This window comes from Meles meles, chromosome 3, assembly GCF_922984935.1.
Source record: "Meles meles chromosome 3, mMelMel3.1 paternal haplotype, whole genome shotgun sequence".
Classification (NCBI taxonomy): Eukaryota; Metazoa; Chordata; class Mammalia; order Carnivora; family Mustelidae; genus Meles; species Meles meles.
In genome coordinates, this window is record NC_060068.1 from 55126472 (window position 1) to 55152352 (window position 25881).

Here is a 25881-nt window from a genome sequence, read left to right on the forward strand (position 1 = left end):
AGGGGTCTCCTGGGTGACTCAGTCAGTTGAGTGTCTTACTCTTGGTTTCAGTTCAGATCATGATCTCAGGGTTGTGAGATTAAGCCCATATCAGGCTTTGCGCTCAGTGCAGAGTCTGCCTGAGATTCTCTCCCTCTGTCCTTGCCCCTGCTCACATGCTTTCTCTCCCAAATCAATAAATAAAATCATAAAAAAAATGTGCAAAGGGCTTAGGCATATATTTCTCCAAAGAAGACATACATGGCCGATAAGTACAAGAAAAGTGTTTTAAGATCGTTCGTCACTATAGAACTGTAAATCGAAACTGTAATGAGATAATCACTTTGTATCTCTGGGTTGGCTTTAATCAAAAACATAAAATTACAAGCACTGGCAAGCATGTGGACAAATAGCAATCTCAGCTGGTAGGAATGTAACATTGAGAGCCACTGTGGAAAACATTTTGGTGCTTTCTTAAGAAGTTAAATATAGAAATATTTATATATAGAAATAACATATGATACAATAATGTGTCATAGATTTATACCCAATTCCTAGATTCCTAGGTTTATTCCTAGGTTTATTTCCTAGATTTATACCCAAAAGAAATGAAAACACATGTCTAAGCTGCTGAAATGTGTATAGAAATATTGATAACACCATTGTTCACAATAGCCAAAATTAGAAACCATGTTCATCAAATTATGACTAGATAAACAATTGTGTTATACATTTATGACATTCAGAAAATGGAATATTATTCAGCTATAACAAGGAGCAAAATATTGGTACATGATACCATAAAGATGGAATATGAAAATATTTTGTTAACTGAAAGGATCTAGACACAAAAGGTCAAATATTTTATTATTCTTTTATATGATATATCTGGAATAGGCAAATCCATAAATACTGAAAGCAGTTTTGAGATTACCAAGGAGTGGGTGGAAGGGGAAATGACTGATTACTTAATGAGTACAGGATGTTTTTCTGGGGTGATGGAGTTTTGAAGCTCGAGAGAGATGGTTGCTGTACAACATTACGAATGTATTAAATGCCACTGGCTTGTATGCTTTGAAATTAATTGTATAATTTTTATAATAAGCAAATCTTATATACAAGAGAGGCAAAAATTTATTTCAATGTATATTGTAATATCCCATAATTTGTAGGAGAATTATTATATTTACGCAAGGAATAGTATTAATTCATGAATTAAATTAATGAATTAAATTTATAATTAAAGTACTATATATACATTAGGCTATACACACCATTGGACATTTTCATTAGTTTGTTTCAAATTTTGTGTCTCCAATGTGCGCTTGTGACTTTTCAAAAAATTAAGTGTAATTTGCAGACTGATAACCAGCAAAAATTTTGAAAAATTCCCAATAAACAAAGTCCAGGACTGGCAGCTTCATAGGTGAATTCTACCAAACATTTAAAGAAGAGTTAATGGGGCACCTTGGTGGCTCAGTCAGTTAAGCATCAAACTCTTAGTTGTGGCTCAGGTCAAGTTCTTGGGGCTCTGGGATTGAGCCCTATATCAGGCTCCACACTTGGCATGGAGTCTGCTAGGGATTCTCTTCTTCTCCCTCTGTTCCTTCCCTGTTTGCATGCACACACACACATCACATGCTCTCTCTTTCTCTAAAATAAACAAATCTTTAAACAATATAAAGAAGAATTAATATTTATTCTTCCCAAATTGTTCCAAAAAAATAGAAAAGGAAAGAAAACTTTAGAATTCATTCCATGAGGTCAGCATGATAACCAAAAGCAGATAAGTACAGCACTGAAAAAGAGAATTATAGGCCAATATCCCTAATGAATATAGGTGCAAAATTTCTCAACAGAACACTAGCAAACTGAATTCAATAATACTTTTTAAAAAAATCATTCACCAAAATCAAGTAGGATTTAGTCCTGGGTTGCAAGGGTGGTTAGATATTTGCAAATCAATCAATGTGATACATCACATCAGTAAGATAAAGGATAAAATCATATGATCATTTCAGTAGATGTAGAAAAAGCATTTGACAAAGTACAACATCCATTCATGATAAAAACCCTCAACAAAGTAGGTTTAGTGGGAACATACATTAACATAATAAAGACCATCTATGAAAAACCACAGGTAACATCATCCTCAATGGGGAAAAGCTCTCAGTTTTTCCCCTAAGGTTAGGAACAAGACAAGGATGTCTTCTCTCACCACTTTTATTCAACATAGTACTGGAAGTTCTAGCCACAACAATCAGAAAACAAAGAGAAATAAAAGACATCCAAACTGGTAGGGAAGAAGTAAAATTTCTACTATTTGCAGATGACATAATACTATATATGGAAAACCTGAAAGACTCCACAAAGAAAACTGCTGGAATGGATACACAAATTCATTAAAGTCATAGGATACAAAATCACTATACAGAAATCTGTTGCGTTTCTATGTATCACTGACCATGAAGTAGCAGGAGAAATTAAGGAATCAATCCCACTGACAGTTGCACCAAAAATAATAATATACTTAGGAATAAGCCTGATCAAACATGTGAAAGACCTGTACTCTGAAAACTATAAAATCTTGATGAAAGAAATTGAAGACAACACAAAGAAATGGAAGGTATTCCATGCTCATGGATTGGAAGAACAAATATTATTACAATGTCTATAATACCCAAAGCAATCTACACATTCAGGCAATCCCTGTCAAATTACCAATAGCATTTTCCACAGAACTAGAACAAACAATCCTAACATTTGTATGGAACCACAAAAGACCCTGAATACCCAAAGTGATTTTTTTTTTAAAGATTTTATTTATTTGACAGAGACAGACACAGCAAGGGGAGTGGGAGAGGAAGAAGCAGGGCCTCCACTGAGCAGGGAGCTTGATGCGAGGCTCGATCCCAGGCAGATGCTTAATGACTGAGCTACCCAGGTGCCCCTAGCCAAAGTAATCTTGAAAAAGAAAACAAAGCTAGAGGCCTCACAATCCTTGACTTCAAGTTATATTACAAAGCTGTAGTAATGCAATATGGCACTGACACAAAAATATACACACAGATCAGTAGAACAGAACAGAAAATCCTGAAATAAACCCACAATTATATAGTCAGTTAATCTTTGACGAAGCAGGAAAGAATATCTAATGGGAAAAGATAGTAGTCTCTTCAACAAATGGTGTTGGGAAAACTAGAAACAAAACATAAAAGAATGATATTGGACCACTTTATTACACCATAGACAAAAATAAAGGCAAAATGGATTAGAGACCTAAGTGTGAGACAGGAAGCCACAAAAATTCTAGAAGAAAACAGAGGCAATAATTCATTTGACATTAGCCATAACACTTCTTTCTAGATATGTTTCCTGAGGCAAGGGAAACAAAAGCAAAAATAAGCTATTGAAACTACATCAAAATAAAAGTCTTCTGCACAGGGAAGGAAACAAATCAACAAAACTAAAAGTCAACCTACAGAATGGGAGAAGATATTTGCAAATGGCATATTCGATAAAGTGTTAGTATCCAAAATATACTGATACTACTCAATGCTCAAAAACCAAATAATTCAGTGAAAAAATGGGCAGAAGACATGAACAGACATTTCTCCTAAGAAGAAATGCAGATGGCCAACAGACACATGAAAAGATGCTCAACATCGCTCATCGTCAGAGAAGTGCAAATCAAAACTACCATGAGATAATCACCTCACACCTGTCAGAATGGCTAAACTCAAGAATACAAGAAACAACACATGTTGGTGAAGATGTGGAGAAGAAGGAACCCTCTTGCACTATTGGTGGGAATGCAAATTGATGCAGCCACTGTGGAAAAACAGTATGGAGATCTCTCAAAAATTTTTAAAAATACACCTCGCCTGTGATCCAGTAATGACACTACTGGGTATTTGCACAAAAAATACAAAAACACTAATGCAAAAAATACATGTACCCCCATTATTATAGCACCATTGTTTACAATAGATAAGATACAGAAGCAGCCCAAATATCCACTGATTGACGAAAGGATAAAGAGACTCTATTTTTATAAAAATAAATATTGGAATATTATTGAGCCATAAAAAAGAATGGAATCTTGTCATTTGCAAGGATGTGGATGGAGATAAAGAGTATAATGCTGAGTGAAATAAGTGAGTCAGAGAAAGACAAATACCACCTGATTTCACTCATGTGGAATTTAAGAACCAAAACAAACAAGCAAAGGAAAAAAAGAAAAAGAGAGACTGGAGAGAGAGAGACAAAGCAAGAAACAGTCTCCTTTTTTTTTTTTAAGATTTTATTTATTTATTTGAGAGACAGAGATCACAAGCAGGCAGAGAGAGAGGAGGAAGCAGGCTCCATGAGGAGGACCCTGGGATCATGACCTGAGCTGAAGGCAGAGGCTTTAATCCACTGAGCCACACAGGCACCCCAAGAAACAGTGTCCTAATTATAGAAAACAAACTGAGGGTAGTGGAGTGGGGGATAAGTTAAATAGATGATGAAGATTAAGGAATGTACTTGTCTTGATGGGCACTGCGTGATATATGGAAGTGTTGAATTACTATATCATATACCTGAAACTAATATAACACTGTATGTTAACTGACTAGAATTAAAATTTAAAAAAAGAACTGAAAAAAATTAAGTGTAATTTTATTTTCACTTAGCTCATCTACATTTGTTATTAATAATATTCCACAAAATAATATTGATTTTATTTTCATTGTTTTTATTTATTATTTCTTGAATATTGATTGATACTATTAACTTTCTGATATTTGCTGTGTTTGGTCAATTTTCTGAACATTAAATATACATCCTATGGTCTTTGTAATTTAACCATTTCTTTTTTCATTATTATTTAATTGCATCACCAAGGTAGGATATATTTGTCTCTTTATAATGATTGAATGCTATAAATCTATTTCCTTATTACCAAATTGTCTGTATCTCCAGAATAATGTCATGTAATATCAAGATAATATGAGTTATAATGCTTGGTGATTATGTGAATGCCTCTAATGTTTCACTGTTTAGTTATAATTTATGATGGACATACTTCTTTTCTCAGTTTATCAGTCCTCTGTGCAGGAGTTTATTCAATAATTTTTGAGAATATTCTAAATTAATTTTGTGCTTTATTGAACTTTATGGAAATTGCAGTGGTATAAGTATGTATGTGATTTTTTTTTAATATGCTAGCTGCTGCGTGAAACAAAGCTCAACATTTCAGTTGATTTATGCAATAGAGGTTGATATTTTGCTCTTGCAGTAGTCCAACATGATTTTTTCTGTTCAGCAAGAAGTTTTTCTCTACATGTGATTCAGGGATCCAGTATCCTTGAAATGTATGCTTTTACCATTCATTAGGACCTCCTTTAACTGCAATTGTGCCATATTGCTGCAAATCACTTCAACTCCTTGCTTTCCAAGAGAGCTATTACATAGTGTCACCAACATTCAAAGAAGATGGGAATGAGGTGAAACTGGAAAATGCATTCCCTGGATGGTCAGTATCTTCTCAGCAGCAACTCTTTATTGAGAAGTTAGAACATCAATAATTAAGAATTTATTGCTGCAAGAGTGACTACCTGTAATTGCTGAGACTACTTAGTTAAGCATCAATCTCGTTTATACTTTAGCCCCTGTTTCAAACAGAGCAGAACACAGTGGTCCTCAAATACAATATTTGTAACCACAGTTTCTCTCCTCTTTGTTTATTTATATTTTGTGGGGGTTTTAGTGCCAGAGCAAGGACAAAACTATTAAAGATATAATAAATATTTTTACCTAATATTAAATGCAGTTGATCTTGATAAAATATAACATACTTGGTTATTGATGAACATAATGCATTTATTTATTTTATATAAACCACTAGTTCACATCTGTGTTTATAAATTTTCATTAGACTAAAGTTCAAAAACTATTAAAATTTTTATATAAAAAATCAGTAAGTGAAATAAGTGAGTCAGAATCAGCTATTTCTTCTAAGCCAAAGTTTTGAATAAGTAAAATCACTTTATATCATTTCAGTGGCTTTCTCTGTTGTAATAGACTGTGAAGATAACCCATGTATATTTGCATATAGATGAACTAAATAATTTCAGACACTTCTGTGAGTCTATTGTGAAGGCAGAGTAAATGTGAAACAGTTAGACTGGCAGATTTATCTTTGAGGATTTAAGACCCACCACTATGATATTTAAACAAAATAATGGTCTTCAAACTTGTGACACAGTCACTTGACAGGGCTATCTACAACAGGTGATCTGAAAAATACAGACTTTTTGTTAAGATTTATAAATATAAAGCTTACTTTTTAAAAAAATACATCAAAGGGAAAATTGGCCTATGGTATTATATGACTGCATTGGTAACTCACATAAGATCTTGGTCTTAGATTACTGCTTGTACTTAGTTATAAGAGCAAATGACTTACGGAGCATGAAGACTGAAGAAAACACAGTATGGCAGTTTCGTTAATAATTGTGGCCTTGGGGGGCGCCTGGGTGGCTCAGTGGGTTAAAGCCTCTGCCTTTGGCTCAGGTCATGATCCCAGGGTTCTGGGATCGAGCCCCACATCGGGCTCTCTACTCTGCGGACAGCCTGCTTCCTCCTCTCTCTCTGCCTGCCTCTCTGCCTACTTGTCTCTCTGTCAAATAAATAAATAAAATCTTTAAAAAAAATAAATAATTGTGGCCTTGGGGCGCCTGGGTGGCTCAGTGGGTTAAAGCCTCTGACTTCGGCTCAGGTCATGGTCTCAGGGTCCTGGGATCGAGCCCCGCATCAGGCTCTCTGCTTGGCGGGGAGCCTGCTTCCTCCTCTCTCTCTGCCTGCCTCACTGTCTACTTGTGCTCTCTCTCTGTCAAATAAATAAATCAAAAATTAAAAAAAAAAAAGAATCTGCCTATCCTCCCAAGCAGGTTCAAAAATGCCTTTAAAAAAAAAATAATTGTGGCCTTACGCCCCTTGATGTTCTATTATTAGTATTTAAACCACTGGATGTAATGGGGACTTAGATAATTTGGTTCTCAAGAAAGAACAAGGAAAATTATATATTTATATTAACTGTATATTTAAGTGACCACTTTGCACTAGAGGAAACTGAAAGAAATAACTCCAATCTCTTTCTTGGAAAGGATTTAGAAATTTTATAGAAGCTAATATTGGTATTGAAAGATAGCAGAGGATAGAGAAATAAGGAAAGGTTGTAGTGTCAATGAAGTCATCATAAAGAAGGATAGAATAGAAAAGTGGGTAAAATTGCAAAGAAATGGGGAATTCTATGGATTTCACATCTACAAAGATACAGATAAAGGTATAATCATGGTATGTTGCCAGATTGCTTTCAGTCTGAATTGCTGTTGTAAGGAAGGTAGAGATCTGGAGGGAGTGGAAAAAAGTTTAGATCGTTGGAATTTTTATTCTGAAAATAACTAATGTGTATTTTAATTGCATAAAATTGTGAAAAATATGAGTAATACAAGTAGTAATATAAAATCATTCAGTCACACAGAAATAAATGTCCACATTAATAGGTATCACTTCCTAATAGCACTTTCTCTATTTACAAAATTGGAATCACACACTGTGTATGTATGCGTATGCATATGAATTATATAGTAACAATATTCACATATAAGTATTTTTGAAATGCCTTGTTTTCTTTTGAAAGTACAAATCAATTGCCTGATAGCATCATATATTACAATACATACATTATACCAACACTGGTCAAGTTACCCAGAAATAAAAACTTGATAAATCACAATTTTTTACCTTCTCTTTATCTCTCCCTCTCTCTCATTCCTTCTCTTTCTCCTTCCTTTAGTTTTTCCTCCCTCCCTCCCTTGACCCTTCTTTCCTTCTTTTTACATACAAATTAGTAGTTATTAGGGTTTTTTTAAATGTGACCATTCCAAAATTTAACTTGAAGTTAAGCTTAGAAGCCCAAGTGACAATAAAAGGAAAGTCACCTGGCAGTGCCCCCACCCTCTCCCTCCTTCCTTTCTTTCCCTCCTTTATATCCTCCCTCTTTCCTTCCTTCCTCCCTTCTTTCCTTCCTTTGGGCTATTACATATAATGTTAAAAGAATTATTCTCCAGTTTATTTGTCATTTATTTGAACAGTCTGTGAAAAATAATTATGAAAGAACTACTTTCACTACAGAGGAACTTAGGAAACAGTAGAATGGCAAAGGCATAATGGGATGAGTTGAAAGAAACAAGGGTTCAGAGTTAGAGATATAAACTGAAGTCTGAGTAAGCCACAGCTAGAGACAAATTTTGTCTTTGTTCTCCTTCTGCTTTTCCCTGCCTAAATTTTCTCTCCCATTTTTTTTTTCTCCTCATTTGATTTCAGGCTTTTAATTTCATTGTCATTGTTGTTGTTGTTGTTGATGCTAGGCAGATTTATTGATACAGAAAAAGATCCAATTAAAAAAGTTGATAAATGGCTTTTAATATTTTTTAAGATGAAAGTAGGTACATCTACATAGAGAAAAGTAATATGATAAACTGCAAAAAAAATTTAAAAATTAAAAAAGGATAGAGTTCTAAATGTGCTAGGGCAATTTCTGGGGATTACAATGTTCTTTACTTCCCAGTATGCAGTCAAAATATAGAACTGAATCAGCTTCCATTGTTGCTTGCTTTAAAAAAAAAAAAAAGATAGCATCTTCTATTACAATGAAACTTAGAACACTTAAAATGAATCATAGAGCCCTCCAACAGGAACTGAATACGAAAAATATCTTAAAATTGTGAGAATAATTGTACTTTCACTAAATATTCACAAATACAGGTATAAAACATCTATCACCTAGCTTCTGTGTCTCTAATTCTGCGCTGTTAACTCCACTGAAACCTGTTGTAAGCGTAGAATACAAAATAATATTTGTAAAAGTGTTTTTCCTGATGCCCATACGCCTGTGATTTTAGTCAAGCCTAACAAAGCATCACAGGCTTGAAGGAATCTATATATAGAAATTCTACCCCCCCAAAAAAGAAGTTCTGCACCCAGATATATTGTATCTGTTGGATCAGTTATCTGTATTACTTTAATGCTATACCAATAATTAATTCTAAAATTTGAATAATTTTATACATTTTTTAACCAAGACTGTTGTTGGAAAATACTTTATAGAGCCATCCTCAATTCTGTGTCTGACTCAACTTAATTTTCTGTTTTTTTAGCTTCTGTATCAAAGTATCAAGCCAGGGAACCAAAATGAATATTCCATTTCGATCAAGAGACTTATGAATAAGCAGGAAATGGGACAAATTATTAGTGTCCTTTCTTATCTAGAAGGGAATTGACGTTTGAAAATATGAATAAGTAATCTTTTTCTTAGTTTACATGTTGGATAGTGATTCTATACTGTCATTTTCCTGAGGTCTTGACACATTTATTTGCATTTGTAACTTTTGCTTTCACACACTTCCATTGGTTACCATTTTCCTCCTACATATTACAGGTAATACTAAGCTGTCTAGACACAAAAGACACTCTTTCTTCTTAGAACTTCCTCTTTCATCACTCCAGTATTTGATTCTCATATAATTTACATTTATTTGAAAATCTGTAGTGTAAAAAAACTTTAGTATCTGAAAGCAGTTTTGTTAGCTTTTGACAGGTCTTCAAGTCCAGCCTTATAATTTGTCCATTTATTTTTTTTTAGTGGGTGAAATCAGGACTTTGGGCAAGTTCATTTAAAATGTTCAAGTAAAATGAATTAATTTTTTAATTAGAAGAGCTCTTTGTTTTTTTTTCCTTTTAAACAAAAATTATATAGATATAATGTGTATAATGTATTGATTATATATATAATCATATATAAAATTTATATATAAATATATGAAGTGTATAGCTATAAGGTGTACAACATATTGACTGTATATATATATCTAGTAATTTTTATATATCTAGTATATATATATACATATATGTGTGTGTGTATATATATATATATATATATATATAGTCAAGATTACTATGGTCACAATAATTTGGATTTTATCTCCTCACATAGTTACCAATTTTCTTGTGTGATGAGTGCACTTGAAATCTACCTCTGGGGTATATTTCCAGTGTTTAACACAGAATTATCAAGTATAGTCATCAGTCCTCTAACTAAAACTCTAGACTTACTTATCTTCCATAACTACTGATTTATAAACTTTGGCCACCATATCCCTATTACTTTTATATTCCCAGCTCCCAGTAACTGTTTCTATGAATTTGACCTTTTTTTTTTTTTTACATTCCACATATAATTGAGATTATGCAGCATTTGTTTTTCTCCATATGGCTTTTTTCATTTATTTCACAGCATAATGTCCTAGATGTTGTTGCAAATGGTAGGAGTTTCTTCTTTCTCAAGTCTAAATAATATTCCATTGATATATACATATCTTTAGGCAAGAAAAAGAAGAAGGCAAGGAAATAGGAAAGGAAGAAGTAAAATTATTTCTGCTTGAAGAGATATGATACTACATACAGGAAAACCTAATGACGCCATCAAAAACTATTAGGACTAATAAATTCAGTAAAGTTGTATATAAAATCAACATACAAAAATCAGTTACATTTCTATACACTAAAAGGAGAGTCTGAAAAAAAAGAAAACAATCCCATGTACAATAGCATCAAAAATAAGTAAAATATTTAGAAATAAATTTCACAAAGGGTATAAAATATTGATACATTGAAAACATTAAAACATTGAAGAAATTGAAAATGGAAATATATCACATGTTTATGGATTGAAAGACTTAATATTGTTAAAATGTCTGTACTATCCAAAGCAATCTACAGATTCAATGTAATCCTAAACAAAATCCCATTGGTGTTTTTCAAAGAAATAGGAAAAAAACCCTAAAATTCATATGGAACTACAAAAGATCTCAAATAGCCAAGTCAATGCTGAGAAACAGTTGGAGGCATCACACTGTCTGATTTCAAAATATACTACAAAGCTATAATAATCAAAACAAGTAGCATAGGGCATGTGGGTGACTTAGTGGGTTAAGGCCTCTGCCTTCTGCTCAGGGCATGATCCCAGGGTCCTGAAATCGAGTCCACGTCGGGCTCTTTGCTCAGCAGGGCACCTGCTTCCCTTCCTCTCTCTCTGCCTGTCTCTCTGCCTACTTGTGATCTCTGTCTGTCAAATAAATAAATCTTCAAAACAAGTAGCATAAAAATAGACATATAGACAAATAGCATAGAGAGCCCAGAAATAAATCCATACATTTATGGTCAATTGATCTTTGACAAAGATGTCAAGAACAATAGTGGGGAAAGGACAGTCTCCTCAATAAATGATATTGGCTAAAGCTGCTTTATTTCCTTTTCATTATATTTGTTTTATGTCAAAGATGTAAATCTTCAAGGATATGATGATATTTCAGCTGATTCTTCCTTACAATCCAGTTTGCTTCACTAAGTAGTAAGAAGTATGATTCAGATATTTAGAGTAGCAAATCAGAGTTCACATTCCTGGTTTCCACTTCTAAATATGTGACTTGGAAAAAAAGATTCACTTGATATCAATATTTCCTGTTACAGATTTTGAGAATAATGAATTTTTTAAGAAGTGTATCATTACTATATTACATTATATTTCAGACCCTGGTGGAAACGTACCGCCTACGAGTAATCATATAGCCATTATTAACAAGAATGCTGCTTGAAAGTTGAACTTTCTTTTTTTTCTGGTATTCGGAGAGCCACTCTATTCCTTCAGTTTACACTATTTTCTACTAAACTAATTTTTTTAAAGATTTATTTATTTTTAAAAAATTTTAAAATTTATTTTTTATTTTTTATTTTTTTATAAACAGATAATGTATTTTTATCCCCAGGGGTACAGGTCTGTGAATCGCCAAGTTTGCACTTCATAACACTCACCATAGCACATACCCTCCCCAATGTCCATAACCCGCCTCCCCCTCTCCCGACCCCCCTCCCCCCAGCACCCTCAGTTTGTTTTGTGAGATTAAGAGTCACTTATGGTTTGTCTCCCTCCTGATCCCATCTTGTTTCATTTATTCTTCTCCTACCCCCTTAACCCCCTATGTGGCATCTCCACTTCCTCATATCAGGGAGATCATATGATAGTTGTCTTTCTCCGATTGACTTATTTCACTAAGCATGATACCCTCTAGTTCCATCCACATTGTCACAAATGGCAAGATTTCATCTCTTTTGATGGCTGCATAGTATTCCATTGTGTATATATACCACTTCTTCTTTATCCATTCATCTATTGATGGACACCTAGGTTCTTTCCATAGTTTGGCTATTGTAGACATTGCTGCTATAAACATTCGGGTGCACGTGCCCTTCGGATCACTACGTTTGTATCTTTAGGGTAAATACCCAGTAGTGCAATTGCTGGATCAAAGGATAGTTCTATTTTCAACATTTTGAGGAACCTCCATGCTGTTTTACAGAATGGTGGCACCAGCTTGCATTCCCACCAACAGTGGAGGAGGGTTCCCCTTTCTCCGATCCTCGCCAGCATCTGTCATTTCCTGACTGGTTAATTTTAGCCATTCTGACTGGTGTGGTGTGTGGGGATATCTCATTGTGGTTTTGATTTGTATTTCCCTTATGCCGAGTGATGTGGAGCACTTTTTCACGTGTCTGTTGGCCATCTGGATGTCTTCTTTGCAGAAATGTCTGTTCATGTCCTCTGCCCATTTCTTGATTGGATTGTTTGTTCTTTCGGTGTTGAGTTTGCGGTGGGTTTTTCATAGATGGCTTTGATAATATTGAGATATGTGCCCTCTATCCCTACACTTTGAAGAGTTTTGATCAGGAAGGGATGCTGTACTTTGTCAAATGCTTTTTCAGCATCTATTGAGAGTATCATATGGTTCTTGTTCTTTCTTTTATTAATGTGCTGTATCACATTGATTGATTTGCAGATGTTGAACCAACCTTGCAGCCCTAGAATAAATCCCATTTGGACATGGTGAAAAATCCTTTTAATGTACTGTTGAATCCTATTGGCGAGTATTTTGGTGAGAATTTTCTCATCTGTGTTCATCAAGGATATTGGTCTGTAGTTCTCTTTTTTGATGGGATCCTTGTCTGGTTTTGGGATCAAGGTGATGCTGGCCTCATAAAATGAGTTTGGAAGTTTTCCTTCCATTTCTATTTTTTGGAATAGTTTCAGGAGAATAGGAATTAGTTCTTCTTTAAATGTTTGGTAGAATTCCCCTGGGAAGCCATCTGGCCCTGGGCTTTTGTTCATTTGGAGATTTTTGATGACTTTTTCAATATCCTTACTGGTTATGGGTCTGTTCAGGTTTTCTGTTTCTTCCTGGTTCAGTTGTGGTAGTTTGTATGTCTCTAGGAATGCATCCATTTCTTCCAGATTGTCAAATTTGTTGGCGTAGAGTTGCTCATAGTATGTTCTTATAATTGTCTGTATTTCTTTGGTGTTAGTTGTGATCTCTCCTCTTTCATTCATGATTTTACTTATTTGGGTCCTTTCTCTTTTCTTTTTGATAAGTCTGGCCAGGGGTTTATCAATCTTATTAATTCTTTCAAGGAACCAGCTCCTAGTTTCATTGATTTGTTCTATTGTTTTTTCGGTTTCTATTTTATTCATTTCTGCTCTGATATTTATGATTTCTCTTCTCCTGCTGGATTTAGGCTTTCTTTTCATTCTTTCTCTAGCTCCTTTAGGTGTAGGGTTAGGTTGTGTAGTTGAGACTTTTTTGTTTCTTGAGAAAGGCTTGTACCGCTATATATTTTCCTCTCAGGACTGCCTTTGCTGTGTCCCACAGATTTTGAATTGTTGTGCTTTCATTATCATTTGTTTCCATGAATTTTTTCAATTCTTCTTTAATTTCCTGGTTGACCCATTCATTATTTAGAAGGATGCTGTTTAGTCTCCATGTATTTGGATTCTTTCAAAATTTCGTCTTGTGATTGAGTTCTAGCTTTAGAACATTGTGGTCTGTAAAAGTGTATGGAATGATTCCAATCTTTTGATACCGGTTGAGACCTGATTTATGACCCAGGATGTGATCTATTCTGGAGAATGCTTCATGTGCACTAGAGAAGAATGTTGTATTCTGTTGCTTTGGGATGAAATGTTCTGAATATATCTGTGATGTCCATCTGGTCCAGTGTGTCATTTAAGGCCTTTATTTCCTTGTTGATCTTTTGCTTGGATGATCTGTTCATTTCAGTGAGGGGCGTGTTAAAGTCCCCTACTATTGTATGATTATTGATGTGTTTCTTTGATTTTGTTAATAATTGGTTGATATAGTTGGCTGCTCCCATGTTAGGGGCATAGATATTTAAAATTGTTAGATCTTCTTGTTGGACAGGCCCTTTGAGTATGATGTAGTGTCTTTCCTCATCTCTTATTATAGTCTTTGGCTTAAAATCTAATTGATCTGATATAAGGATTGCCACCCCAGCTTTCTTCTGATGCCCATTAGCATGATAAATTGTTTTCCACGCCCTCACTTTAAATCTGGAGGTGTCTTCGAGTCTAAAATGAGTTTCTTGTAGGCAACATATTGATTGGTTTTGTTTTTTTAATCCATTCTGATACCCTGTGGCTTTTGATGGGGGCATTTAGCCCATTAACATTCAAGGTAACTATTGAGAAATATGAATTTAGTGGCATCGTATTGCCTGTAATGTGACTGTTACTGTATATTGTCTCTGTTCCTTTTTGATCTACTATTTTTAGCTCTCTCTTTGTTTAGAGGACCCCTTTCAATATTTCCTGTAGAGCTGGTTTGGTGTTTGTAAATTCTTTCCGTTTTTTTTTTTTTTTTAATTTATTTATTTTTATTTGTTTATTTACAGCATAACAGTGTTCATTGTTTTGGCATCACACCCAGTGCTCCATGCAGTACGTGCCCTCCCTATTACCCACCACCTGGTTCCTCAACCTCCCACACCCCCCACCCCCCCGCCGCCCCTTCATAACCCTCTAGTTGTTTTTCAGAGTCCATAGTCTCTCATGGTTCATCTCCCCTTCCAGTTTCCCTCAACCCCCTCTCCTCTCCATCTCCCCATGTCCTCCATGTTATTTGTTATGCTCCACAAATAAGTGAGACCATATGATACTTGACTCCCTCTGCTTGACTTATTTCGCTCAGCATAATTTCTTCCAGTCCCGTCCATGTTGCTACAAAAGTTGGGTATTCGTCCTTTCTGATGGAGGCATAATACTCCATTGTGTATATGGACCACATCTTCCTTATCCATTCATCCGTTGAAGGGCATCTTGGTTCTTTCCACAGTTTGGCGACCGTAGCCATTGCTGCAATAAACATTGGGGTACAAATGGCCCTTCTTTTCACTACATCTGTATCTTTGGGGTAAATACCCAGCAGTGCAATTGCAGGGTCATAGGGAAGCTCTATTTTTAATTTCTTCAGGAATCTCCACACTGTTCTCCAAAGTGGCTGCACTAACTTGCATTCCCACCAACAGTGTAAGAGGGTTCCCCTTTCTCCACATCCTCTCCAACACACGTTGTTTCCTGTCTTGCTAATTTTGGCCATTCTAACTGGTGTTAGGTGGTATCTCAATGTTGTTTTAATTTGAATCTCCCTGATGGCTAGTGATGATGAACATTTTTTCATGTGTCTGATAGCCATTTGTATGTCTTCGTTGGAGAAGTGTCTGTTCATATCTTCTGCCCATTTTTTGATATGATTATCTGTTTTGTGTGTGTTGAGTTTGAGAAGTTCTTTATAGATCCTGGATATCAACCTTTTGTCTGTACTGTCATTTGCAAATATCTTCTCCCATTCCGTGGAGAACCATAAGATACCTGGGCATAAACCTAACCAAAGAAGTAAAGGACCTATACTCGAGGAACTACAAAACACTCATGAAAGAAATTGAGGAAGACACAAAAAGATGGAAGACTGTTCCATGCTCTTGGATTGGAAGAATAAACATTGTTAAAATGTCTATACTGCCTAGAGCAATCTATACTTTTAATGCCATTCTGATCAAAATTCCACCGATATTTTTCAAAGAGCTGGAGCATATAATCCTAAAATTTGTATGGAGCCAGAAGAGACCCCGAATTGCTAAGGAAATGTTGAAAAACAAAAACAAAACTGGCGGCATCACGTTACCCGATTTCAAGCTTTACTACAAAGCTGTGATCACCAAGACAGCGTGGTACTGGCATAAAAACAGACACATAGACCAGTGGAACAGAGTGGAGAGCCCAGATGTGGACCCTCAACTCTATGGTCAAATAATCTTCGACAAAACAGGAAAAAATATTCAATGGAAAAAAGACAGTCTCTTCAATAAATGGTGCTGGGAAAACTGGACAGCGATATGTAGAAGAATGAAACTCGACCATTCTCTTACACCGTACACAAAGATAAACTCGAAATGGATAAAAGACCTCAACGTGAGACAGGAATCTATCAGAATCCTAGAGGAGAACATAGGCAGTAACCTCTTCGATATCAGCCACAGCAACTTCTTTCAAGATATGTCTCCAAAGGCCAAGGAAACAAAAGCAAAAATGAACTTTTGGGACTTCATCAAGATCAAAAGCTTCTGCACAGCAAAGGAAACAGTCAACAAAACAATTCTTTCTGTTTTTGTTTGTCTTGGAAGCTTTTTATCTCTCCTTCTATTTTCAATGAGAGCCTAGCTGGATATAGTATTCTTGGCTGCATGTTTCTCTCGTTTAGTATTCTGAATATATCATGCCAGATCTTTCTGGCCTGCCAGGTCTCTGTGGATAAGTTTACTGCCAATCTAATATTTTTACCATTGTATGTTACAGACTTCTTTTCCCGGGCTGCTTTCAGGATTTTCTCTTTGTCACTAAGACTTGTAAATTTTACTATTAGGTGACGGGGTGTGGACCTATTCTTGTTGATTTTGAGGGGGGTTCTCTGCACCTTCTGGATTTTGGTGCTTTTTCCCTTTGCCATATTAGGGAAATTCTCTCCAATAATTCTCTCTAATATACCTTTTGCTCCCCTCTCTCTTTCTTCTTCTTCTGGAATCCCAATTATTCTAATGTTGTTTTGTGTTATGGTGTCACTTATCTCTCAAATTCTCCCCTCCTGGTCCAGTAGCTGTTTGTCCCTCTTTTGCTTGGCTTCTCTATTCTCTGTCATTTGGTCTTCTATATCCCTAATTCTTTCTTCTGCCTCATTTATCCTAGCAGTGAGAGCCTCCATTTTTGATTGCACCTCATTAATAGCTTTTTTAAATTTCAACTTGGTTAGATTTTAGTTCTTTTATTGCTGCAGAAAGGCTTTTATCTTTCCAGAGAGGGTTTCTCTAATATCTTCCATGCCTTTTTTGAGCCCGGCTAGGACCTTGAAAATTGTCATTCTGAACTCTAGATCTGACATATTACCAATGTCTGTATTGATTAGGTTCCTAGCCTTTGGTACTGCCCCTTGTTCTTTTTTTGTGGTGAGTTTTTCCACTTTGTCATTTTGTCCAGATAAGAGTATATGAAGGAGCAAATAAAATACTAATAGGGTGGCAAGGACCCCATGAAAATGGGCTTTAACCAATCAGAAGAGACCCCAAATTGTGGGGGGGTGAGAGGGGATAAAAATAACTTCAGAAAAAAAAGAAAACAATTAAAAAAAGAAAGCAAATAAAGAACAAAATATAAAAAAGAAAAATATATATATTAGATACATTATATATATTAGATAAACTAGTTAAAAAACGTTAAAAAAGAAAAGGGTAAAAGTTAAAAAAAATTTAGCAGAAGAAGAAAAGAAAAAAAATTGAAAAAAAAATTAAATTAACCTCAAGATTAAAGAATCATGGGGAGAAAGCCGTGAGTTCGTGCTTTGCTTTCTCCTCCTCTGGAATTCCACTGCTTTCCTTGGTACTGAACCTGCTCTCCTTGGTAGGTGAACTTGGTCTTGGCTAGATTTCTTCTTGATCTTCTGGGGGAGAGGCCTGTTGTAGTGATTCTCAAGTGTCTTTTCCCGAGGTGGAAGTGCACCGCCCTTACCAGGGGCCGGGCTAAGTAATCTGCTAGGGTTTGCTTTTGGCAGCTTTTGTTCCCTGAATGCTTTTCATAGAGTCCCGGAGGACAGGAATGAAAATGGCGGCCTTCCAGTCTCTGGCCTGGAGGAGCCGAGAGCTCGGGGCCCCACTCCTCAGTGCGTCCTCAGAGAATAGCGCCCAATCACTCCCGTCTCCCTGGCCTCGGCCGCACTCTGAGTTCACCCAGCCTGCAACCGTTTCAAGGTAACCGGGAGCTGAGAGCTCTCTCCTCGGCTCTGTCTCTGTAGCCGGCTTCTCCATTCTAATACCTGCGAGCTCTGCGACACTCAGACACCCCCGATCCTTCTGTGACCCTGCGGGACCTGGGGCCATGCTTATCCTGCGTGGGCTTCACCCCGGTTTAGCCTCTGGAGTGATGTCCCTCAGTGGAACAGACTTTTAAAAGTCCTGATTTTGTGCTCCGTTGCTCCGCTGTTTGCCAGGAGCCGGCCCCTCCCCCCGCGGTCTATCTTCCCGTCGTTTTGGATTCACTTCTCCGCCAGTCCTACCTTTCAGAAAGTCGTTGATTTTCTGTTTCTAGAGTTGCTGTTCTTCTTCTCTTCACTCTCCCGTTGGATTTGTAGGTGTTTGCAATGTTTAGATAAGCTATCTAGCTGATGTCCTGCTACCTGTTGTAGTCTCAGCCTGCTACTTCTCTGCCATCTTGACTCCTCCTCTAAGATTTTATTTATTTGACAGAGAGAGATCACAAGTAGGCAGAGAGGCAGGCAGGGTGGAGAGGGGGAGCAGGCTCCCTGCTGAGCAGAGAGCCTGATGGGGGGCATGATCCCAGGACCCTGGGATCATGACCTGAGCTGAAGGCAGAGGCTTAACCCACTAAGCTACCCAGGTGCCCCTACTAAACTAAATTTTAAGACTACTTTTCTCAGTGCTTCCTGTTCACATAGTAAATAATTTTGTTTCTTTACCAATTCAATTAAACAAAAAGTATTAGGATCCTAATGTGTACAATGCAGTGTGTTGGGTGTTTGCAATACAAAGATGAATAAAAAGGTAGAAAAGAAGATAAATAAAAAATAAAATTCAGCCATAAATGCTCCTACTTCCACAGTCCTTTCCCTATCTCTTAACTCTTCATACTCCCCTCTAAAAAAATTAATTTTCTCTGCAGCCAAATTTTTGTCCCATCCCTTACTGGTTCAGATTACTTTCAGGATAAATTTCAAGTTTCTAGGCATGACTGTGTAGGGCTCTAGAAGGACACAGCCCATTTCTTTCTCCATCTTCATCTCTTATTTGACACTGCACAATTGCCATGCACAAATACCAAAGGCTTATAATTTCCCATGCACTCTGTTCTGTTTATGCCTCTTTGCTCATTTTCTCTTTTCCCAAGAAACTCACTTTCTGCATCTTGTTGTACTATTATTCTCCTGTTTGGTCAGGGGACATCTATCCCAGGTAACCTTTGTTAATTCCCAGATTGAGTTCGTTCCTTTTTGCCTTTGGTCCCAGAGCATTCACACATATATGCATCTCAGCATTAGTAACTGCATAGCAATTGTTTGCTGGTGTTTTCTGCCCACCACTCTATACTTCAGCATCTTGAGGTCTGGAATCATTCCATTCCTTTTTTTTTTTTTTTTTTTTTAAACTCCTGCCCTATAGCTCAGTGGTTGGCAAACTGTTTCCAAAGGGACAGATAGTATGTAGTTTTTTAGGCTTTGTGGGCCACAAGATCTCTATCACAGTTACTCGGCCTTGCTGTTGTAGATTCAAAGCGACCATAAGCAATAAGTAAATGAATGAATATGGTTACATTCCAAAAAAACTTTGCTTACTGAAACAGGTTTTCTGGCCTCGAGTTGCTGACCCTTGTATGGCATGGTTCTAATAATATAGTGCTAGATAAATGTTGAGTGATTTGTGTTCCCTGATTCGTGTGCTTAAATTCTAAATGGTTTACCCATTTACCATTTTTCCTGGTATTCTGTTCCTCCTAGAAGGGCCCTGTACTATAATAATCTGTTCCACTAGTGACTGGTGTCTTGTTTGGAATCCCAGAGAATTATTTGGTGCACTTTTACTTGTTAATGGGTTTTCCTAATATCTGTTGCCTGAGTGACAGTTTTCTCCTCCACCTACCCTTTTTTGTTGTTGTTGTTGTTGTTGTTGATCCTCTGCCTATATGCTATGAAATCCCATTGCCTATTGCCAATATCCTACATTGCCAGTCACTTAGCAATGCTTGCATAACTTCTCTGTGCATAGGACTGTGAAACAGAGATGAATCATTCTCTCACCCAAAGTCATGTGTGTCAGGGAGAATTACAATCAGGTGTAAGGAATGGAAAAACATATTCCATTGACTTAAACAATCAAGAAGTTTTTTCTCTCAAACATCAATAATGTCACAGTCTAGGATTTGTGACAACTTGATGCATTTAAAAGTTGAACCCCTTCTTATATTCTGTTAGTATTCTCTTAAGATAAGGTCTTTTTCCTTATGTTCATAAGATAGCTGCAAAATATCTAGGCATCATACCCACTTCCCAGATAGGAGTGAAGAGACTAGGACACCAGCTTATGTCTACTTATGTCATAGTCTATACTGCATATCCATTTCTAAGTCAAATGCAAATTGGGAAATGCTGGTAGCACCATTCCAACGTCTGTAGTGGAAGACATCAGGACATGGTGTTAAATGGATGTTGAGTGAAATGTCCTAAAATATGTGCCACATCATACTGGATTTTTTATTACGTTTGCAAATAGATCTTAAATCCCCAGCTATGACCAAATAATTTAAAGAGTTTTCTTAGGCATCATGAAATTTAATATTTAATGATGAATTAGGGCTATTTTGTCATCATGTAAATTCTATATTAAATTAGGGTTATTTTGTATGCAGTTACCATTTTTTTTTTAATCTAGGTCTTTCCCTCAGCATCTTCACCATAAGACCTTTGACAATGAAACAGTTTCTCTTATTTTGTCTAAATATTAGTATATTTTTGTTATGAAATTATACATGGAAAAAGTATATGTTATAATATTTGATATTTGAAGAGCTATTTATATTTTTAATACTTTACTTTAAAATCACTTATCCATTAAACTTATTCGAGTATTAAATTGACCCACTTTTTCTTTCATTATGAACAAAAGGCATTTAGTAGAGAACTACAGTAATTGAATGTTATAGTTATGGAGATGAAATATTTCACATTCATTTTTCCATAGCAAAATCTCTGTGCCTTCATATCTAAAAATGCATACCTGAAGAAAATAATTTGGTTGTAATTCCACATTTCATAGACATATTGCATTAGACTCATCACTGAAGAATTGTCTCCTTTGTGGTAATAATTATTATTAATTATCAATATTTCAAAATAATGGGAATACAGTAATGAAATATATGTTATCACATAACTCTATTGTAAAATAACATGCGAGGGAGAAAGTGGAAGAAGCTCAAGAGCAAAGGGGAATTATATTCTCTTTTAGAACTAGAACGCCATCTTTTCTGTGACTACGGATATTTTAAGATTTCTGTCTTAAGTGTTTTTGTTTTTTGCTCTTTAAGGATATATGTATGCATAATTTAATGTTTACAAAGTATTTATTTGAGGAATGATATGTAAATGCTGAGTAATATTACTATACTTCTTAAAAAATTATCAAGGATTCTTGAGATTTGCTATAAAAATCTCAGTCACAATTTATAATAAATTCATCTAACTAGTAAAAATGAAATTATATAGTCAAGAAATATTATAAGTTTACACATTGTTTCTGATAACAACAAAGATAGCATTACTTATACTCTGCTTAAACTCCTAACCATTCAAATAATATATGATTATATGTGATATATTTAGAGTTCCTTTCCTTCTTCAGAGGTAAGGTGTTAAAAAAAATCCCTCTCTTTTCAAATCTCTTCTTTATTCTTTTCAGTTTACCTTTTATTATAGGATTAACCTGTGACATACCAAAATCGAACTCTCACCTAAATGAAAAGTAACCCCTACAAATGAGGTCTCAGGTTGTTCTTTTAGGTAATTACAATCAACTCTGATAGTGATAAGAGAATAAATATTGAAGTAAGACTTATTAGACTTGAAATCAGCCTCCACTGTTTTTGTCTCTTTTCTTATCTTAATATAGTTTTATACTTACAGAAAATTGCACAAGTAGCACAGGGTATTCCCATATTTATTTCACCAGATTTCCCTCATGTTAGCTTGTGGAAAAACCATGGTACAATTATTCAAACTAAGAAATTAACATTTATATAATGCTATTATCTAAATTAAAGATGTAATTGGGATTTCTCCAGACATATCACTAATGTCTTTTTTTGTTGTTCCAGAAGCCATTCAGTGAACCTGCATTACACTTAATTGCTATTCTTAGCCTCCCCCAATCTGTGGCAGTTTTTCAGTCTTTTGTTCTTTTAATAGCCTGACATTTGAGTATTAATCAGTTCTTTTTTTAGAATATCACTTAATTTGGATTTGCCTAGTATTTTCTCTTTTTATTGAGATATAACTGGCATATAATATTGTAGAAGTTTGAGGTGTACAACCTGTTGCTTTGATACAGTTATACATTGCAATATGATGACCACCATAGCATTAGCTAACACCTCTATCATATCACATCACTTATATTTCTCTTTTAATATCTAGTCTCTTAGCAACTTTGAGGAATATAATACAGTATTGTTGACTGTCATCAAAATTCTGTGCATTGGAACTTCAGAATTTAATCATCTTTGAATACAAAAAGACAAATACTGTAAGATTATCACTTGTATATATAATCTAATAAAGCCGAACTTGTAGAAACAGAGAATAGAATGGTGGTTGTGGGGCTGGACGTGGGGGAGTTGTGTGGTTGTCTAATGTTGTCTTATGCTCAGCGTAAGATTATGCATTCTTTAACAAGACTGTCATAGAATTGATATGCCTTTCTCATTACATCATTTCTGGGCATGTATGATGTTAATATATCTTACTGGTAATGTTAACCTTCCTAACTTGGTTAGCATGGTATCTGCTAGAAACTCTATTATAAAATTATTATCTGCCCCATTTATCATTATTCAATGTAGTGGGAGAGATACTTTGAAATGATGCAAATATTCTCTTTTACTTACACTTCGTACTTTTAGTATCCATCAGTGGGTCTTGCCTGCAGTAATTATTATCAAGGAGGAACTGTTTTCTTCTCCCCATTTCTTTATTCATTTGGGAACTTATTTAGCATCAGTATGGACTCATGGATTTATATTTTATTCTGTGGGTTAAATTCCGTATTGTTATTTTATTGGTTATAGTTTTCCAGCTTTGGCTATTATTTATAGGCCCTGTTAGCACACAGAGCTTGGAAATAATGTATGTATACTACCTTTTGTATATATGCATATCTATTTATTTTTAAATCTATCTGGGTATATATTTTAAAACCATAAGTTCACATTGATAACTCCATTAAATGCAACATTATAGTATTCCTTCTAGCCTTGCTCTTTTGAAACCTAACTCTGCATAATCTAAGATGTACTTACTTGTTCAATTGTAGTATATACTTAACAGTTTCAGAATTTAATCCTTACTCCAATGAGAAACAAATGTACATATCTTTAAACCACTCTTAATAGAACATTTTATCTAGTAAGTGCAGTCAATTTACTTTTGGTATTATGACTTCAAAACAATCAGAGAGCACTCATTAAATGTGTAAGAAAATAAAAGTGTTTTTTCTGTTGTTTGTGTTGCTCTTTTCAAATAATGTACTCTATTTTCAGAGCTAAATTTCATGTAAAGCTAATTATATTATTATGTGTTACACATCTTGATATAAGTGCCATCTCTTAGCTATAGATTTTCTAGCAGAGAGAGGAAAATGGGTCTCAAGTATGTCATTGGATGATTCCTCTCCACATGCTGACTTAGCTACCAAGCTAGAGCAGATATGCCCCTGAAGAATTTAAGTGAACTTCCATGCTCATTCCATGGAAAAGTCTGGACAAATGAGCATATCTTTAGACTCTCAAGGACAAGGCAGTATAGATGTAAAAATTACTGCCATTATTAAAATTGCACTACTAAGCCATATTGAAGGACTGCAGTGAATTAACATTATATTATATAGCCTATCTTAGAAAGCATGCGAATAATCTATTACATTTGTACAGAATAAATGAAGGTGAAAGGAATGGTTGATATTAAATTAAAAATGCAATAGACACATATATTTAAGTATTATATACTAATATCTGGATGCTGACATCCAGATTTTTATTGATTTTATGTTCGTTTTGTTATGAAAGGTCAATTTTATGCCGGCTCCTAAAAAAGAATAGTTGTTGGGACTTTTCTAGGCAAGACATAAGTTAGTGAAAATTCCCCACTTGAACAGTGTCTTTATAGCACGTTTATTTTACTTGCTAATAAGACACTAGCTTTAAAATCTAGTTTTCAAGGATGCCTGGCTGGCTCAGTCAGTAGAGCATACGATTCTTGATGTTAGGGTTGTGAGTTCAAGCCCCACAGTGAGTGTGGAGCCTACTTAAAAAAATAAAAGAATAAGTAAAATCTAGCTTTCATCCATAGTTGTATTTGGTTGAAATTGTAGTTTTCTCACAGACAAGGGTATATAACAAGAAAATGAATGTACTGGGCAAAAGGCATGGATCCTCAAATACATAAGATGAGATGGCAGAAATTAGTAACCAGTTATAAGAATAAAGATTTTTTGTTTTGTCTCATAATATTTTGCTCCAGTATTTTCATACTCCAACATGTTTTATGCACCATTGCCAATTCTCTTAAAACTGATAAAATAACAGAGGATAACTCACTGATCATTCAACCCTGATACGAAAATAGTTCCTAATGGTCTCAAAAATGAGAAAGAAAATATTACGGAATTCACTTTATTTAGTTTCAGTCATGTGTGGAGAAACATAGAAATCATTACTTTTATAAATTAAAAAATGATAATATAAGTTATGATATTAATAGTATATTTAGTTATTAAAATCCTTGAAAAGTAAATAAGAGCAAATTTTCCCGGCTATTAAGGTATGTATATTTTGTTACTTAAAATTTTATTGATTTTTGTATAATTATGAATTACAATCATCCTAAAATAGTCTTGTCTAAATATCTAAATATCCTAAGTACTTAGGATTCAAAGATAGGATATAAAACACATAATATCTACATTATCCCTCCTAATTTGTTTAAAAGTGTATTATAAGTATCTATTCTGTGGCAGGTACTTTTTTCTGGGAAGAGGTGGGGGTAAAGTAAGGAGTTTTCCCAGCACGGAATGTGGAATCTAGACTCTCAGGTGGCTCAAGCAACACCAGCCTATCAAGAATGTTGCATAGCCAGAAGGAGTGCCTTTGCTGACTGCAGCGAGGCAGATAGTAAAAACTTGAGTTTAGCAAAGGCCATCATATGTGAGGCTACCAGCTTAAGCAGACAATGCCAGAGGGGGTGATGGACTAACACTAGAAGACCCCACTCATGCCATAAAGTACACTGAGGCGCTTTGGAGGTAAAGGTTTTGCGACAGAGGAAAAGTACGCTCAGAAATGGCCAAAACCAAGAAGAGGATTATAGGCAGGTTTAGGGGAAAGCTGGAGAGGGAGAAGAATGAAGACAAACACAGAATCTGAGGAAAGAAAAACTCTTCCAAGAGACAGTATCTAATTTATAGTTTCCATTTGTATTTGTTACTTCAAAAAAAAAAAAAACCAATAAAAATAATTGCTAATCCTTATATAGTGCCTGCTCTATACCACAGTATTATAACAGAGCTGCAACTCACACTCACAGCAATTATATAGAACATTAATAATTGTATCTCTATTTTATG